Source organism: Pomacea canaliculata, linkage group LG3 (assembly GCF_003073045.1).
Source record: "Pomacea canaliculata isolate SZHN2017 linkage group LG3, ASM307304v1, whole genome shotgun sequence".
Classification (NCBI taxonomy): Eukaryota; Metazoa; Mollusca; class Gastropoda; order Architaenioglossa; family Ampullariidae; genus Pomacea; species Pomacea canaliculata.
The window spans coordinates 15,489,825-15,508,347 of record NC_037592.1 but is presented as its reverse complement, the minus strand read 5'-3'; the positions used below and the strand labels follow the sequence as shown (position 1 = coordinate 15,508,347).

At 37.9% G+C, this 18,523-nt stretch overlaps 1 protein-coding gene across 2 annotated transcripts in view; it reads right to left on the bottom strand.

The window, feature by feature from the left end:
* The window catches only part of LOC112559523, a 49,249-nt gene extending 32,166 nt beyond the window's left edge, over positions 1-17,083 (bottom strand). The window contains exon 1 of one of the 2 annotated variants that reach the window (XM_025230835.1): positions 15,952-17,083. The gene's annotated coding sequence lies outside the window, so the exon portion shown is untranslated. Of the gene's footprint in view, positions 1-3,595; positions 3,614-15,951 lie in introns of those variants that run through there. The other variant, XM_025230840.1, reaches the window with a different exon arrangement.
* Between the last annotated feature and the right edge of the window lie 1,440 nt (positions 17,084-18,523).

Genomic DNA, 18,523 nt, shown 5'->3' with positions numbered 1-18,523 from the left:
AGTCTCAAGCGTATTGTCTGTTTTACAATTTGCATCATATCCAAATAGTGTAATAGATTCGTTTAGTATTAGATTAATATTTTGGACATTTTTCAACCATTGCTTTTTTTAAGTTTATCCAAAATAGTCTCTTTACTTCACAACGCCAAAAAAAGGTATTCAGTTGTTCCCTTTTACTGCCACAGAAGGTGCATATACTGTTATCTTCCAGCCCAATGTTTTCTGTCAAATTGTTTGTACCTCAAATAATATGGGTAATTCTACACTGAAGCCATTTTCGTTTGAGATTGAAGTTTTGAGATTATTATTTTCCAAGGTAATTGAGAAATTTAATTTGTTTTCCAGTTCCCGCAACATTTGGGCACACTTATGTTTTCTGTTACTAATATTTAGAGTCTTTCGTTATAGAATTAAGTTTAGTTTAATAATAATAAAAATGTATTTACTTATATAGCGCTTCTCCCCACCATTTAAGATGGGTTCAAAGTGTTTTACTAAAAAAAAAAAAAAACCACACAAACATAATAATAATGGATGCTGGTCTCAAAAAAAAAAAAAGAACTCGCTGAAAAATAGCCGGATTCTAGAAGTAAGAGCATCTGGTTAGTTTTACAATCATTGAGAAATAGCCAGATTCTGTTCAAGAATTTCCGAATTGAAATACTGGATGCAACCATTAGCATATTTGCTTGGTCATAGACTGTTCACAAGCGCTGGCCTCCTACGACTGTGGAGAGAGATTGTGGAGGCCAGTGAGACACCCCTGTCCGCTAGCTGAAATAAAAACATGGCTAGGCTTCACACTACTATGTATGACACCTTTGCTATGCAAGTATTCCAGAGCATGCAGTACACCCCGCAAAATATATGCGACAGCTAGCTTTACACACGATACACGTGACCGCTAGCTCTATAACAAGATATATGCGACCGCTAGCTCTATAAACAAGATATGTGGCCGCTAGTTTTACTAGCTTTAATATAACTAGATTTATACATTTTGAAGCTATTGTATAGATAACATTAAAAAGATATGCCCTCACTACTTTAATAAATTTTCTGAGCCTGTCACCCTTAAACTAGTAACTATGACTTCTTTCTGGGATAAGAAAGTTCCTATATTTTTGAAAGCATCATTAAGGGACCTTATGATAAGGAGTCCTGGTCTCCCCAAGAAAACTCTGCGGAAAACCCATCAGCTCCTGGACTTTTACCATCTTTCATATTCTTGAGAGCATTTCCTGCCTCTTCTAAACTGTTCCTCTTCAAAGCTCTCTGCCACAGTAATAGTCAATCTAGGAAAAACATCAAATAGTTTCTCTATTCAACAGTGATTTTCTGATTGCATTTGATATAACCTTTCAAAAAATAATTTAGTCTCCCTCCTAAATACAGACCAGCATCTTTAACGAGTTTCGTAATTCTTTTATTGCAAAGTTTCCGTTCTCAAGATTGCAACAGTATTTACTAATTATTTTCCCACTTTGCTACCCACTTACCCTTATCCATAACAGAACGTCTTCCATTTTCTTCTCTCTAAGAAAGCTTAAATTCAGGATGTTTTTTCAAAAAGTTTTTAAGCACGGAACTATATTTACTATATTCCATTCTAAATCTAATTCATTAATTTCCTTTCCTATTTTTTCCTACTTTCTTTACAGTTGAATACTTTCTCCTAATTTCCATAAGTAACACAAATAACAATAGTTTATCATGTATTGTTAAATGTAAGTCATGATATGAAACGTTCGATAAATTGTCTCTACTAAAAGGTTCTCCTTCGGTATAACATTCTTGGGTTAGGGTTAGGGTATTATTGAATTCCTAGATGTTAACTAATAAAACGTATTCGCTCATAAATTCTATTACTACCATAATATTGTTCTTATTGTCATCTTTAATACTTTCTTAATGTTAAATTCGAAGCTATTTAAAAAAAAAAATCCAACCTCTATAAGAAGTATTGTAGGAGGCAAAATGGCTTGTATAACTATTTCAGATCTGAACGCAGGGCTATCCAGGGACTACTTTGACGGGGGTTGGCATTCATGTGCGCCAAAGAAATATTGCCCTAAGCACAGGCAGATCCTATAGTTACTTTCTACTGGTTTACGCAATACTGACCAATAAGAACTTACCTTGCACCTCCCTACATTCGAAAGACCTGTCACAAATAATGATGGCCATTTTATGTGTCATGGGTGTGTAACGCAGTCATAAAACCACGGGAACTTTTAAGCATGACAGAGACACTTGACAACCGGAAGTACGGAAAGATCTCTTCATATGTTAGATAAATACATTTAAACAGGATACATCTTTCAAAACATGATTACAAGATGAAAATCCAGACAGCAGGGCAACTGCTTACTGGAATTATTTTTAGTTTTTTTTTTCCTTCTAATCTAGGCAGAGACAAAGAGAATTGACACTCATAACCTTCGGGTAGCTATAGCAGACGGTGACGAAACCGGACATAAAAGGTCGCACCCCAAAATCTTCCATGAGTGTATGCTACCTAAAATTACTACTGAATGCTCTCTTGGGGAAGTTGGAGTGTTTTTTCGTAAAAAAAAAAATGTAATAACCGTATTCCTGGTTACTACTGGTACTAAGTCTGCACAGGTGTTCCATCTGCGTGCCTTTGAGCAATGCGAATCATTCGCTAGTTTCAGGTAGTCATCTGCACTCGATCACAGGTATGTACACTTTTTTTAATGGAAACAAAATCTAACAGGTTTTCCACTGGAACTTTGCCAAAGCGAGAGAAGGAAAATACATGCACTCTCCAACGCTCAAAAGTTCGTTTACCATCTAAGATAAAACGATAGCGGGTTTGAGGCAAGTGATGTATGCTCTTTAAATGGGATAAATCGTAAACGCCTTCCAAATTAGTCACATACATGTACTCATGTACGTGCGAACATGTACAGGGGCTTACAAAAGCCACCAACCCATCCTTCCCTTTATCCTCCTCATTGCATGAGTGCGGGAGCGTGTGTTTATGAGTGCGCGAGTACAGGTGTGACATGAATCCGAGTACACTTGTTCATTCAATCGGTTTGGACTAAATGCCTTGAACATTTGATTTAATAACTCCACCTCAAACTGGACTTAACTGCTCTACAAAACAGCCACGTAAACAATGATGCATTGTCAATAGAGCTTCTAAAGGCTACACCGTGCGCTTAACCCTGTTTCCGGTTCATTTAGAAGAATGCCTTTTCGTGTATCCACATGCTACTGTCATATTTAAGAACGTAAAGAGCAACTTAACAGATAAACAGACCTACTTTCTTAAGTTCTGCTGATAAGGCCATTTCGTTTTGTTTAAAAAAATCACACCTGTAAATAAAACAAGACAGGAATGAATTTAGATAGAAGCATTTGTTTTATGTTAGGATAGTTTTAAATCTAGTTGGTAAGAGTAATATATAAGCTTTTTGGCTTTTAAGTGATAGGCCTTTTGCTTTAATCAGTAAAGAGGACAGCATAAATCTTGATATAAATTAGATATAAAGCATATGTTTTTGTGCAAATTTGTTGTTCTCTCTACTTCTCTCTATCTCTCACACACAGAGTTCAGTTAGCTAACCATTCATTGTCAGACAGGATGCAGCACTTCATGATTGGAAGACATAAGATGTTCCTTATCCATTGCTGTGTTACACCTGAAATGCCAGCTGCAACGTATGAGGGTAATTAGAAGATAATCATTTGTTGAAGTCATTATATGATTCACTTCATAAGATCACTTTGGAGAAAATGTACATCAAATATCATTTTTAAGTAAGGAAACAATCAATGGGTGAAAAAGTTATAAGGTTTTAAGCGTTACCGCTACTTCTGCTTGCTCTTTGCATGGCAAATAAGTGAACGCTAATTAGTACAGCAAAGATGCACCCTGTGACCATTTTCTTTTAAACGTTTTTAACAGAATCTTTGTCAAGGAGCATGTTAAGTGAAAGGACTGTCGAGACCCAAAAGGCCAAATTAATAAGCGATGTAAATTTTATTTTCATCTCACTGCCCTTCCCTTTTCCCCGTTTTGAAGTTTGCTTCTGGTGCGCAAGCCCAAGAGACGACAAAGAAATGGTCTTAGAGTTGGATGATCAAAGAAACATCAGCACCATGAGGCTTTCCCTAAAGCCAAAGAGTGCAAAACCTTACGATGTCCTTATCTTTCCGAATAGAAGGCAAGCAGGTACAGACTCTAGAAAAGCTTATAAAGCAAGTAAATAGATATAAAAGTGAAGATTTGCCCTCGCTGCGAAGCTTTTATAAGCGATATTTTAAAAAACTAAACCTACGGTAAAACCATTTTATTAAGACCTTCTCGACTACGGCCCCTTCTTAGGACCCAAACATTTCTCACGGAAGCATTTTGCTACATAAACGTCTCTATTATGACTTCTGTAACCGCCCACCCCACCCAACCCGACTTTAACCCGTCAGTTTGAGCTCTATCACGACTTCTCGAAAAAGTCGAGTGTTGAAATAAATAATGTATTTTAAAATCGACTGTTTCTGACCAACTGTTCACCCTATACTATAATTTTCTGCAAAATCACATATCAGAAATTAAGTACACATTAGAAGCGCACAGCAGTCATTACGATTTTTGCAGAATTAACGTGTTTATCGAAAATAAAATTCTGTTTGTGCTCTTTAACGACTTTTCAACTCCCGTTTTAAAAATCGCGCATTTTAGGAAACCTCTGTGTCCACCATCGTGCGCGTATTGATCTGTTGCTCCAGAGATCTGTAGATCTACAGAGCTCTAATCGCTCTTACCTAGAGTAAGCTCCCATATAAATATTTCAAAGGCAATAGGAGTGCAATATTTTTGTTTCTTTATAAAGTTAAGTTCATTTTAAATAATAACCCCCCAAAAAAATGAGTACATAATTATGTTTAATTTTAAAGACATAAGCCTTTAAACATCGGCATTTGCACCTGCCACTAGGAAAAAAAGAAAGTCGCTCTCCTGCACTGGAGAGCTCCGTTGCTTGTAACTAGAATTTGTAATGGAGTCCAGCAAATCTGTCCATATCTTCTAGTCAGATGAAGAAATATCGCCGATTGTCATCTTCAAGAAGCGACTTTTTGCCCAGAAAGAGAAAAAGGCTGAGTTTGGAATACAGACCTACAGATCTAAACTTTATGTAGAAGCTTCCACTGAAGTGTAAAAAGTAAAAAGCTCCAATGGAATTCACTCGACAGACTGGTAAGTAAATCTTTCCCAGATCAAAGTTTAATGGGTCATTGCAGTCTGCTTCGTATTATTATTTTCTATTACTAAGTGGACGCATTTGAGTTAATTTTTCCCAATTATAATAAAACACATTAGAGATGTGCGTCTATCTAAGATAAGCTCCTGTAAGTTTTTTCGTTAGATAGTTAATTCCCAGCATTGCAATTTTATTTTATAGTTACAAGTGACTGCTGATAATGACTTTTTACCATTTAAACATAATCTCATAAAAATTGTATAAACATTTATCGATGTAAACAATTTACTGTTTCCATACTCGCATTTGTTCCTGTTTAAGCTTCTCATACGTTTGTCACTCTTCATTTTTTATTTTTTAATATTTTTTTTAACTGTTCAGAGCACGCATATCAGGGGTGACCTCACATTGTCAGTTTTTTTAAATATTGGGCTGGATCCTTATCCAACTGATTATGTGTTTGTGACGATGTTACTTGTAGACCAGATGATGTAGGTGTCGATGATGCAAATCTGGCGCTTGAGCTTTGTTTAAGATTTTTTTTACCAGCAGTCATAGTTTTAACAAATCGTGATTTTGCATAGTTGGCACAGCTGTAGGAATAACTCTTCGTTTTACTAGAAGTTCAAGACTTGCCTGTACTATATAAGTGACTGGAAAACAACCGCTTTTGAAATTTTTAGAGCAAATTCTTCAGTAGGGTGTGTGGACGAGGTTTGCACGACACGTTTGAGCAAAGCAAAGATCTGCATAATTAAGATCGCTGGACAAAAATTACACCATAATATCCCTTCTTTCAAATGTAAGTCAACATGCGTATCGTAAAGTTCTTGAACTATTTCACCTCAGATTTCTTTGTTCGCGTAATAACTATCGGGGAAGCCAGTCAACACGATATTCAATTTCCAGCACTTATTTTAAATTGATTGAATTTAACAGCACCAAGCGGATTCTGTATTCCCTACTGCACAAGTGATTTCTTATAATTTATATTCATCTTTTTGCTTATTTACTGTAAGTTGCTTTGTCTTAGTGCCAAGCTTTGGACCAGCGTTCGCCATATTTGAAAATACCTACTGAACGGACACAAATGAAAGCAGGCGATCAATTAATTTACTTAATTTCAAAGTTACACGATATCTTCCGTGGTTTCTAAGCCGTAACTCTGAGTGTCTGAAGTGTTTTAAAGGCCATATGTCAACAACAACAACAACAATAACAACAACAATAACAACAACAATTATTAGAAAGGGTATGTTTATTCAGTATCCACCATGACCAAAAAAAAAAAAGGGATTGATACTACCCCCCCCCCCAGTTTACATCTAATGGTGAAAAATAGCACTGACAATTCTTTTATAAAAAATCTGAATGCAATAGTAGATTTAAGCTTTTAACTCGAAAGTCACGAAAGTCGCACAGTACTTGAAAAGGATATAGCGAGGACTGACTGAACTTACATGACGTGCTGGTAATGACACTATTCAAATTAAGTCTTATTGGATTAAAGTAAAATTGGGAGTTTGTATTTCGTTAAACATTTATATGTCCTTATTGTTTGCATGCTGCTGCTTTCTTCCTTTTAAAGCAGTCTGTTTAAGTGGGGAACAATCAAACAGATGCATAATCATTCATCAGACCAATAGATATGGTGGGGTTCATCAGAACAAAAGACTTTGGAGGTGGGTGTAAAAGTGACCAATGCGTGGCAAGGATCTTAAGACAACAGATATGGGTTTATGCTCCCAACAGAGACGTGGATATATCAGGCAACGGATACGGGGTTGGTTAATCAGAGCAGAAGATAAGGAAGTTCCACAGAGCACCAGGTTCGGTGAGGAATGGAGAAAAACAGAAGACAGTCAAAGAGGACTAGAAAGGAGTCGAAGAAGCTGTAGAAGGCGAGGAGCTGGCTCAGATGGGAGCCATGGTGAAAGCTGTAGTGAAAGCTTACAAAAAAGACACGAGACGAGAGGTGAGCCGAGGCGAAAGCCCAATAGGGAGATGGCACTGCGAGACGTCAGGAAATGTGCAGAGGCAGATACCGCGCAAGATGAATGTATTCTTTGTTAAGCAACGGTAAGCTGAAATCAACCTCATGCACGAGAATAGATAGCTGAAATGCAAACTGTAGGCAGGAAAAAGAAAAAAAAAGCGAATGTCATAAACTACTTCAGTTGAATGCATCAGTGTGAGTGACATGGCGCGAGATTTGACAGAGCCGACGATAACTGCAAGCAGTGAACACAATTTTTCCTCTCATAAAGATAAAGTATTTTACGTCAGTTTGGGTTCATGCAAATACTGCTGTTGGCCACCCATCGAAAACTGGCCTTCACTTCACCCAAAACTGCACTTGTAGCGATAAGCAATTTCTGGCTAAAACCCCTCAAAATATCTGGTTAGGAATTAAATCATAGCTGATTAATAAGGATAATGTATCAAGGCAAGCCGTGCAGTGGAATTTTGTTCCTGTACATGACATGAGGGAGAGTGCGTGTGAGACGCGGCTAAAAGCTGGCAGAAGAAAAAGTAGCAGACACACCATAGGTGTCAAGACAAGTATGTAAAATGGGGTACTTTTAATAAATCACCGGAGGAAATGTAATTCCTCACACAATACTTGATTCGGGGAATATAATAAAGCCATTTTTTTCTTTGAGGCAATATCCAAAGGTCATTAAAATTCATTTTACATTTAAATTTTGAATACTTTAATGCAACGTCATATCGTTTTGACAGATTGGACTCTGTTATCGTCTGTTATCTGTATGCACGTTTGCATCTTGGTTTAAACGCCGGTCTCTGCACGTCTGCTTGCTCCCCTAGCCTCGTCTTACCTCATATTTTAACCACCTGTTTCGTAAGGGTCTATTTCCTGTCTAGTGAACCGAATCAATAGAGTAACAAAAAGGGGATGTCAGTAAACCCGATAACTACCGAGGCAACTACCCGCTATAGCGCAGCCTTCAATGCAAAAATAAGAAAGTGTAAAGGTCGTAGGGGACTGTTAGAACCCTCACTTATCTTAGACCCAGATTTTTTTTTTGAGAGCGGTACCCATCTCCGTTCTCTTGCTGCCTTATCTTCTCCAACCTTTTACAGTGAGTACCCACTCCACAGCTTGGTCGTCTAGGGGAAGAGAGCTGCGTCACACGGGTACCGAGCTGTCTAGTGTGTGCGGAACCGTTCTTCTAACCACTAGGTTATTCACTCCACCAAGTCCTGAATAAAAGAACTACAGATTGGATTGAACATACTGAAAGAAATGAAGAGTAAACAGGGTTGATGAGCAGCTACAGTACAGTAGATATAACTTTTAAGCACCCTTTTTTGTAATTTCACACTATCGATATCTATTGCAAGAATGTCGTTTACTCTGCATATTGTCTCTTTATTCGCAAAACTCAAGAAATAATATTGCCAAAGCTTTTCCTTATGTGTAACAGGTACGAGACCTTTACCCTCCGGATACCCGTATTTGATACCGGAGCTTTAAGTTGATAACATGATCATCGCGTTTTTTGCTCCAGACAAGTGCACATGAAAATTAGTGAACTGAGTGAAGATTCTGCCTTGGACATCAATCTCTGTATTTTTATTTGCATTTTAACAAGTATTGGACGCTTGTTCATGATGCATTCGTGTGTTTACGCTAGTATGCATGAATAAAAGATGGTCTAGTAGTAAGCATACTAATTATAGGTGGGGAATAAGAAATTAACCGACACTAGATAAAGATGGAAAAGACGAGGTGGAGAGGTAACACGTCTCTGCTATAGTCACCATCGAAACGCCTGATTTAAACTCTAGTTTTATAAATATCAATAAAATCATATGGAAACACTTTAAAAAATGCAAAATAAATTATTACAAATTTTAAAAAAATCAAATTATGCTTAACTGATTAAAATTTTCTTAATGATAAAGTCACATGTACATTATAGGTTTAAAACACAAGTCAGGCAGAAGTAAAGCAGCCAGCTGCAAGAGATTTCATTTTCACCAGTTTCGACAGTTTCACGGCAAAAGGACAATAAATGGAATATCTTACGACGAAGACAACCATAAAGCAAAGCGACACGAGGGCGAACATGAACTAAGTGCACGGAAGTAAGACAAATGAGGATGTGCATAGCATTATGGCATACTATACACCGATGATAAATCGGATTTCTTGCAGAATAAACTTAGTTCTTTTGTGCAGTGGAGAAAACTCACTGCAAAGATAACATGTGAAAGTCAATCAGACCGTAAGCCAAAGGTACACATTACAAAAGCTAAAATTTTAAAAACACTTACAAAGCTTATTTCCTTGCTTTGTAGCGAACTCAGTACCTATTTTACCAAAACAGTACAGCACAAACATATAAAATGGGACAATTAGGATATGATCGTCTTGCTCTCAGATCATCTGGTAACTATACCACAAAATTACATTTGAATTTAGCGGACTGTTGACGGGTAGGCATCCACAAACGTACAGGTCCGCATTTTTGTCAATTAAAAAAAAATACGAATGACGATTAAAATGCTGTTGCAAATTAAAAACGTCGATGTAGGCAAAGGTATTATTTTCAGTTAAATACTTGAAAGGTATTATTTTCAGCTAAATACTTAACAGTCTCCCTCGTTAGTCTCCAAGTTTCTAACAGTTTTTTGGTTTTTTTAGAAAAATGAAAAAAAACTTTGAAGAAAAGTTTCTTTATTTTTATTCGCCTACTCAAAGTTTCTATATTTTTGATGCGCGAGAAAGCGATGTAACGGGCCAAAGTCGCCTATAATTTTTTTTGTTATATTCGATACGTTTCTCTTCTGTTTATTAGTTCGTCGGTCTGCAAGGTTACGTTCTTCATTTATTCTGTGCAAGCTCAAGTGTGAGCAAGTGACTAAGGTTTTACAAAACCATTGCAGCGATAAACCGTATGGTATTTTTCATCAAAATTACTAGATTAAAAACTGTGTCTATTTTCCAACACTATCCAGTTTTAGTTACAGTACATGCATTATGTACACTTGACATCATTTAGGTGTAACGAACATCTATGTAATTTATTTCAAATTGTGTATTTTTCTACGCTAGTCAAACAAAGAACTGGACACCATTTAAAAGTATACATTAAATATTTTCTATTAGAATTGCATTTTCACAGGTTTTTTTCATAAAAGTTCTCAAACCAATGAGTTGGGGAACAGAGCAAGTACACCATCACATTTTCTGCTTTCCTTTTTGCACCTTGTTGAACTGTTATATTCACTTCAAAGTGATTTTGTGGAAAACGAGTTAGAAAGTTTAAATTATTTTTAGAATATCTATCACTTGCCGTGTTTCATGAAAAGTCAAAACAGTGGTAATATATATAATTAGTTCTTGAAAATATTCCAGAATTTCATGTTCATAGACCCTCCGAAATTTTGCACCACACCATCCCATGCTTGCAGTTTTAGGCATTGCCTGGATAGGAGATTATAATATCAGACTATGAACTACGAGTAACATTTCTGCATAAAAATTAAAAAACCTTAAACAACTTTTTAATAATTTTCTTCCTACCCCAAATTTTCCCTTAATCTTATGTGAGTGGCTACAACGATTTTGCAGTGCATTGAGGATGATACTGATATTCAATACATTATCCGATTCATGCATCTGTATAAACTTGAAAACTAATTGTGAAATACTGTGTTGAAATGTGGCAGTGTTTCTGTAATAATCTTCCAAGCTTTCCGGCTTTGTCAGACGGTGAGAGACTGGTGTACATATCTAAATACATTGTTATGAGTAAAAGGTGCGTTTTCAAGAGGAGGTAAACACTGTTACATGTTTACTCGTATTTACTTTTCCACGAAGTGATAATGATAGTAATAGTAATGATGATGTGGAGGAGGAATGGAAATACAAACAGACCAATATGGCGGTCCCTTTGACTACATTTTGTGTCTCTCATGGTATTTAAATTGAAAATACTTAGAAGTTTACTACACGTTTTCTGAGAACATGAAGGATTTACTCAGTAAAGACTGTAACCGATTAAAATTACATCTCAGGTTCTTAGACAACTGTTTTCAGAGTTGAAAAAGCTTGCCAAAGAACGTTTTCATGGCACTGTCGTGTTTAGCGGCGGGTTATGCACTCGAGGCCGTGCCCATCCGACGGCGGGACATGGTGGGAGGGGGAGATCAAGCCGACCGTTTCTGATGAATAATACTCAGTAATGAAGCCTGACGTAGTAATGACGGTGAAAGGGGGTTTCGGGTGCTTGGGTTTTGAAGTAGATCGCACTCTGCGTGCGAACTCACGTGTCTAGGGTGAGCGGGGTGAATGTCATAAGATCCCGAAGAAAATGGCGCGAATGCATTCATTAGTAACTCTCGTCCAGGCTTTTGCTTACATTGTGCCGAGTGGAGAGTAAAACCCACTCGACGAAAGCTTAGTCTGCCTACTAATTTGGACTCTCGCTAAAAGTGAACTAAGTAGACACCTGTGTCATAGGTCAGGCTAACAGAACACCTCCAACCCCTTACCCGAGATATCCCTTTCCATTTGCAGTTTACTGCTCCAAAATGGGTGTATATTTATTTCGCTTGTACAGGACAGGACTCGTGACAGGAGTAAATGAATTAGCTTAACTAAAAAAAAAATCCAAGATCATTCAGAACCGACGATTCATATGCGCCGACTAAATAAACAAAAAGCAGTATTCTTCTTTCGCAATCGTGCCTTAATTTTTTTCTGAGCTGTTTCGGAGTTTAGCAATCACGGGATTATGCGCTTCGCTAAAACTACAAGTGCACACTCATAGCTTTTGGTGATTAAGCTAGCCTGCATCTTCCTGTTTTTTTTCTCTCTCTTTGATTTTCTGCGCACAAATGCAAAATGTTTTCAAGTGCTGGTGGTTTGTCAAGCACTGCTAGCTGTACCTGGTATTTGCCTAAAGCAATTAACTACAATTTAAAAAACATTTTAAAAATAGTGTAACTTCCAGACAGACGATTTAAAGCATTCACAAGAATTGATGGTTCAAGAGATACACTTGCAGAAAGCAATTTTGCTTAACTAAGGACAGATTTCAATTGACAAACGAAAATTAAATATTTTCCTTTTACCCCCAGGGGCATTGAAAATATAAAAACATGACATGACACACTAATTCTCACACAACCATGCCGGCACATTTCCGCATTGTCTCCCCGATAATACTCGCCAATCTCTCTCTTCTTTCCCCCATATCTAACTCATCACCATTTTCATCAACTCTTTGTAGTTTACCCATTACCACAAAAAACATGAATGACATGCTCAGTATTTATCTCGCCAACCCCGCCTTTTGCTCTACCTTATCACAGAATGGACTTTTCCCATGTTTTCTCTTGTTATGGATTATATACTCTTTTTTATGTCGCCACCCTCGCCTTTAGCTTACGAAGGATGGTTCCGAGATTACTAGTTGGGAGAGTACATAACAAAGAAGTCAATTGGATTTGTCATGTAGTCGAGCGCTCTCTAATAATATGCACCTCTTTCCAATATCTTCTACATTTATACACTCTCTCATACACACCAACATATAGTTATAATTAGAAAAGGTTATAAGGTTTTAAATTGCCTGTTCCACACATTAAAAATTTTTTAAAGCTTCTTGGCGTCTTAGGTTGTTTAATAAATCTCTAACTGGAATTACATCAAGCCTTTTCTTTTCACTTGACATCCTTTCTTCTTTCATTTTCATAGGAAGATGGATTAGTTATATTTCACTTTTTCAAAACTTAAAGTTTTATGTGAGGAACTGGGTGGGTTTCATTGACTTGTTTAGTTTGTTAAAAAAAAATGGGACAGTGAAATAATTCCGATTCAGACTAGCTCACAGATGTCAGTTCTAGCTCTAACAATATTCTCACCACTAATCTTATTTTAAAACTTATTTTGAAATGATAATGTCATTCTATCACCACAAATATTTCTTGAGATACTTTGAACCAAATCGGGAAGGAGTTAAACGCAGTTAAGCAAAACTGTTCTCCGATGTATGTCAATGAACATTTTGCCTTAGCAAAAGAAACTGGGAAGATTTGCATATTTTTCTAAGCTTTAAGATAAATTTCTTTTTCTGTCTATCACCATGCACTTCTGTGCTTATTTCCAAAGTAAATTGGCGAAGTGGTGGGGATTGGAGAGAAAGAATGTCGGTGGGTACATTACAGACTGCAGGAGCGTTCACCCCCTTGTGTCTCGCCCTTGTCTTCAATAGTACTTTTCTTCCCAAGACAGCTGGTTTTGCACGCAAGATCAAAGAAAACTGACACATAAACACATCAGCCAAAGTGTTTCTCATCTTGGCAACACACATATTATCTTTACATTTACTTGGAATCAGTTGCCAGGTCTGGTAGACATTGATGAAGCGAGCTAATAACAAGTGTGCCTAATGCTGAGGTCAAATCAGTAAATTTTGGTTTCAAAACAATAAACTTACTTCCAACAAAGTGAATTTTTTAAAAAGTCCATAAAACGGAAGGAACTATTAAAGAAGACAATTACGTAAACCAAGGAAAAAACTATCCAATGTCAATCCTGATTCCCCCTTCCGCCCGCTAGCCAATCAACGTCGCATTTTTTTCTGCCTGTCTGGATGGCTGAATGTCTGCATGCCGGCTTGTCAGCCTATATCGATAGACGTTTAGTTTCTTTCACATTGTGAGATAGATTGCTTAGTGTCCTCCCATTAAGCTAAAGAAGTCCCATGGGTCATATATCTCGCCTTTTCTTTGAAAATAACATGCATAAACAAAACGCGATAAAGTAATTTTCTTAAAATCTTTTCTTTGACATTCTTTGAGATGCATTCCTTCCTGCTAATTTTTTCCTCATTTTTTCACATTTTCCACACAAATTTTTAAACTTAAATTGTAATTGGATGATGATGATAATACATTTATAATTAATAAAAAGTGCGTATATTTATAATTGAGAGAGAATATATATATACATCTAAGAAATAATTATTTCTCTTGTGCATGTTCCACATGTGAACAAATCATTTAAAGTCCGATGACAAATGTCTGCGGATGTACAAAAAATATCAACATTCAGATTTTCAGCGGAAACATGTTTAACCAGCAAGTTATTTTACCTGGTCTTAAAACCGCTTCATCTAGCAAATATTTATTCGCTGTGTCCTAATATTATTATCTTCAATAGAACAACTTTAATCTTTATTAGCTGCGTGAGTAATTTCTCTAGAAATTTCAGTTGTTGCAAAAGCAATAATGGATTAGTGGAGAAATATTTACTGTAAACCCAATTTTTCTAAAAATAAATTGTCCATGTCAGCACTGTTATTGTTTTAGTATACATTCTTAATGCAACGCTTTGATTGCCACGAATCAATCCTGAACATATGTTATTGTGGGTATCTAACATGATGGGCTGTTTATAAAGGTCCTTTATCCATACTCTAAACTGTTCGCATTTGCGGGATTTCTACCTCGCCAATTTACTCGGTTCCCAGTGAAATACTCATTTAGACTCACAAGTCCCATCCACAACACCTATCCCCTCCTCAAACTGAATACTCAGCCGTGTAAAGGATAGAGACAATGGAATAGTGGCTAGTGGCAGCAACCGGACAAGGCGTGCGCGCATGAGCTCTACCCTCCACCTAGCCCGCAACTCACACACACAGCAGTGGGGGGTGGGGGATGTAAAGTGAGCTGCAACAAACGGAAATGCATCCATTAGGAAGTGAAGGGACCTAAAATACTGCCAAGCTTAAAACCTGACCGAAAAGTACACCTGCATAAAAGGAATGCAGACACCGGTTTCCTGGGTAAGACTACTAAATGTAGATATGTTACCAAAATATTTTTGGTAGGATGGATGAGATTTCCCAGTAAACCTTGTTCGGTTCGGTGCATAAGCTGGCATCCGTGACCAGGCTGCCACATACCTCCCATGAAGCGGGGCGATACGCAGAGAAAGTATTTTACAGTCACTGACACAGGGAAGATTATTGAGAACGGAGAACACTGAAAAATACGACATTCCCTTTCGTTTGTCATAAATGTTTGTAATAGGGGAATATTTACACGTAAAACCTTATCTACTACTATGTTTTCATACGTATCGGGGGTGGATCCTGCTCCTGCGCGCTCATCAGCATATCATTTCTTTATCCTTCTCTCTCTCACACATGTGAAGAGAGAGAAGAAGAGTTAAAAAATTCACAAAGCAAACTAGTCTAACTGGAAATCAAAATAATAATAATAATAAAAAAAGACGATTCAACTAACAAGTAAGCGATTTGCCATCTAATTCTTTCCCGCGGTGAATTATGTGCATGTAATTTATGGCCTTGCTGCTGAGTTTAATAACTGGTTAGCAGGTTTCAGTTTACCTTGTAATAATCCACATTAAACAAGGTTTTTTAATGGACGACAGTGTCAGTTAACTAGGCATGTCTCTCATTCATATATGAGTTTGCTGTTGGCATTAACTGGTCCATTAGTCCGCTGGTTATTACATGTCCCAGACATTAAGGTGTATGGCAGCGCAGTGTTATTTTCTAGCATAATGTTGTTACTTCTACTTTTAGCTTAAATTCCAGGCTGGGATTTGATTTTATCATGTTGCTAGTTTGTTTTACTGGTTATTTGGTAAAGAATTATCTCTAAAAATTACATCTGAACATGTTATTTGTTCCACTGATATTATCGTACTTACCTCTTTTCAGCTTTTGTGATAAGTTGGTTTTTTTTTCATGGATCTTCGGCTGGCAACATCATTTCTTTATTGTTGGATAACAGATAAAGATATGCTTCAAGCAGCATACAGCCATAGGTAGACGAGAGCTTGGAATTTTCAACAAGTGGCCAGGGTTTTTCTGTGTGATTGTTAATAAATATTTGTGAATGTGAACTAAAGTCCACGTCTCAATCTGCTCTTGCAAACAAGATGACTATTTTTAGAAATTTTCCTTTGCAGTCCTCGGAGATAACACAAACTACTTTGTCCTTCCTTCTTTTTCAGTGTAGGACAACTCTTCGTAATCCCTCTTGAAAAATATAATGTTCGAGACCATACAGCACACGATTTCCACTTTAAACATTTCACATGTTGATTTTCTGCAGTCTGGCTAGTCCTGTTCAAGGTTCGTCTACATAGCAAGCTTGTAATTATCCGCATTGCAGATGGGCTACATTGGAAAACACTAGCAAAAGCAGACGGTGCACACACTGAAACACAAAGAAATGAGGAGATACCCGTCTACGAAGAAAACTTCCGAAAGGCAGAAGCGAGTTTGGAACAGCAGACGACAATGTGTCGTCTAGATCAGCTGGGGCGGGAACTCTAACTTCGACCAAAAGTGTATGTGTATTGACCTTTACGTCTCAATCACACGACTGACCCTACGCCCTACGATTCTTTTCTTTCGTGTAGGACTTGGTCAACACAAAATAAACGAACAACCGAAACATGGGGGTACGAAAGAAAGGTCTGACGATTCAGTCTTCGCATGCGAGTTTCCACAGCAGAGTCGGGGGAAATGGATAAAACAAACAAAATGTAAGTGGAGAGCCGAGTGGGAGGCGTGACACCGGGGCTGCAGAAACACTACGGGCACATGCCACAGCCTCTCCGCAGCCGTCAGGGGGATGAAATTATTTCCTGAAGTCGTTAGGCACGCCGCACACGAGCGCTACAACTTCACAGCCACACACGCATTTGTAAAACAATATCTCTTAAAGTATTGCCATTGTTTGCGAGCTTCTCTCTCTCAGCTCCACCACTGGTAACGCTTTATTTTAACCAGACAGTCCAGTACACTGTACATCAGTTCGCCCCTAGTGTACTGTGCTTTCAAGAGAATGTGACTTGGTTTCGCCATTGCGACTTACTCTAATCGTGTCAATATCAGGCTCTTTTCCGCAGCTGCAGTACATAGGTGTGTGAGACATAGCCTACCTATACCCCGCATGTATCGAGATTAATCGGATTGCTTATCCGCTGACACATTTCTGTATGAAATAATTAATCTGGAGTTATCACGCCGTGTGCGGAAGGCTTCCTTCAAAGGTGTGTTAGACTGAGGTTTAACCAATATCTGCAGATCTTAACAAATCACGTGACGCTGTTCAGTTTATTGCACAGTTGTGTGAAGCGCCATTGTTTTGTATGTGTGAATTCTGAATGTGTCAGTGAGCGACTGTCAAAGATCTTGAAAGTTGGTTTATATGAATGTTTTTAACCCACAGAATGACTTTACCTGAAAGCTTTTATAACACTGGTGAGCTACATTTTAAAATACTTCAATGGTCTACTGGCGTACACAAAATGTATGAGCATTTGCCAAAGAAGTCCAAAAAAATTATAAACTGTTTGCCGTCTGTGCGTGGGTGCCTTCGCGCGTGCGTACGAACACACAAGTTCCACTGTTCCGCGAAGACTATGGCTGTTTTCACGGGGGGAATGGAGGGAGGAAACCCCTTAAGACATCCAAGAAAAACAATCCATAATTTACCCCATGGTTTTGTACCTGTACCTCAGTTTACAAGGACAAAAAAACAAGAGTTTAATTTGGGACACTCTAATATTGCACTCCACTGGACTCAAGCCAAGAATAAGTTTCAAAAAGTCAAAATCTGGTACAAATATTTATGTTGTGCATATGCTCTTGACTTCCCTCCCAATCATCCAAGCTGCAGGAAGGAGGGTGTTTTGGGGGGACTTATAAATGGTGTTCAACAGCTCTCATGCTATGTCTGTTTTATCCCAGAGCCCCGCGATGTCTCATTTCTGCTCCTGTTCGCTGTTTCCGGTGCCCTCCTTGCTAACCTCTCTTTACTTCGCCCCACCTACGCTGACACGCAGCCGCAGCATGTGTTTACTCGCCGTAAGGGGGAGCCCAAGAGCCCGCACAAAATTTCTGGAAACTGACGGCAAAATATAAAAATAAATCAAGAAAAGGAAGTGGTAGACGTTCTCTGTCTCCAAAGATGCACGATGCCTCACTGTCACTTGTGTGTTCTCCCTGCTGCCCAGTACCCAACTCCCTAATGCAAAGGTCACTCTGGCCGTTGATTGTTGTGGTGCAAAGGTCAGGCTAACCGGTGACTGGTGTTATGCAAATAGCGGTCTAGCCTACAATGGTCAACTGTTCAGCACCTGGTGCAAGAAGATATGAATCGTTGTTCTCTATTATGCTGTAGTTATGATGCGGAATACTGAACGATGGCAGAATATGTTTTGAAACCTTTCGTGGTATAAATTATATATATATAAAAATTGCATTATA